Source organism: Octodon degus, unplaced genomic scaffold (genome assembly GCF_000260255.1).
Source record: "Octodon degus isolate 3935 unplaced genomic scaffold, OctDeg1.0 scaffold00002, whole genome shotgun sequence".
NCBI lineage: Eukaryota > Metazoa > Chordata > Mammalia > Rodentia > Octodontidae > Octodon > Octodon degus.
Genome location: NW_004524578.1, coordinates 10,892,012 through 10,893,122, shown reverse-complemented (window position 1 = coordinate 10,893,122; position 1,111 = coordinate 10,892,012). Strand labels below are relative to the sequence as shown.

The following is a 1,111-nucleotide window of genomic DNA, read 5'->3' as shown; positions in this document are numbered from 1 at the left end:
TTTGTATATATTTACAATCTGTTTCTAATAGATTAGTTGGCAAATTTATCATATGCAAAAGTAATCATTACTTCCTCCAGAAGTGGATTCACTTTGAGTAAATGGGGAAAAAATGTCCAAATATATTTAATTTTACAGGCATATACCAATATGCAGTTTTGTCTTATAGTTAAAGTTGGTATACATTTTAACGTAATTGGTTTTCCCTGTTTAATTGGGAGGCACATTTTAACTTTAGATATATTTCACTGGCTGGGTTTTTCTTTATATGCAGTAAGTCACAAACATCTTGGCTTAACATAATACACATGTAGAGATGACCTATTTCTAGTTGTCTGTAGTGTACACATGAAGTCCACAGGAAGACTTAGGGTACAGCTCTTCATGAGAGGCAGTGTCATGAATATTCATCATATTCTATAATTGTGGAGAACAATGAGAACTTCATAAAAAAAACCCCAGCTCCATCTGAGAACTGCTGCCTGCCCTCCTCATCCCTACATCTTCATCCATGTGTGTTGTCCACTAACACAGGAGGTGTGGTCCCCACAACCCCAGAGCTTTCAGTGCTGAGGCAAACAAATGGCTCAGAATCTCAGCCTCCCCACCCTGTGGTGTTTGCTTCTGTGTTTAAATGTATTTGAGGTTTTCAACAGCTCCAGAACATTGGCTGTTAAGAGGCGGAAAAAATGCAATTTATAGCAGATGGGTACAGCCCTTCCTGGCAGCGCTGCCGAACTGGGATCAATCAACTCTGTACTTCATGCTCCATTTGTCCAAAAGAAGCCCACCTGAGGAAACCCTGTGGAACCATGCCCATTAGGAAAACACCTTAACATCTTTCCTTAAATAAGAATTCACCAGTTGGCATTAATTGAATAGAAAATGCGTTTGCTCTTCACCCTCTCCCATTTGCATGTCTCTTGTGTCTTTTGTCCTCTCTTTTTTCTTTTGTGAATCCTGATCTTTTATTCTCTTTGCTTATACAAGCTGCAGCTCCTAGAAGTCATTTAGAGCATTCATTGTTATCTTGATATTTTGGAATTTTCCCTCCTAATTATTGAGCTCATTGTCTTCTGCAGACCTTATTTGGCAGAAGCCAAGACTTACA

At 38.9% G+C, this 1,111-nt stretch overlaps 1 protein-coding gene across 1 annotated transcript in view; it reads left to right on the top strand.

Annotated features, from left to right (window-relative positions):
- Mctp2 (multiple C2 and transmembrane domain containing 2) overlaps positions 1 to 1,111 on the top strand; it is a 260,991-nt gene that overhangs the window by 126,504 nt on the left and 133,376 nt on the right. The gene's annotated exons all lie outside the window — the stretch shown is intronic.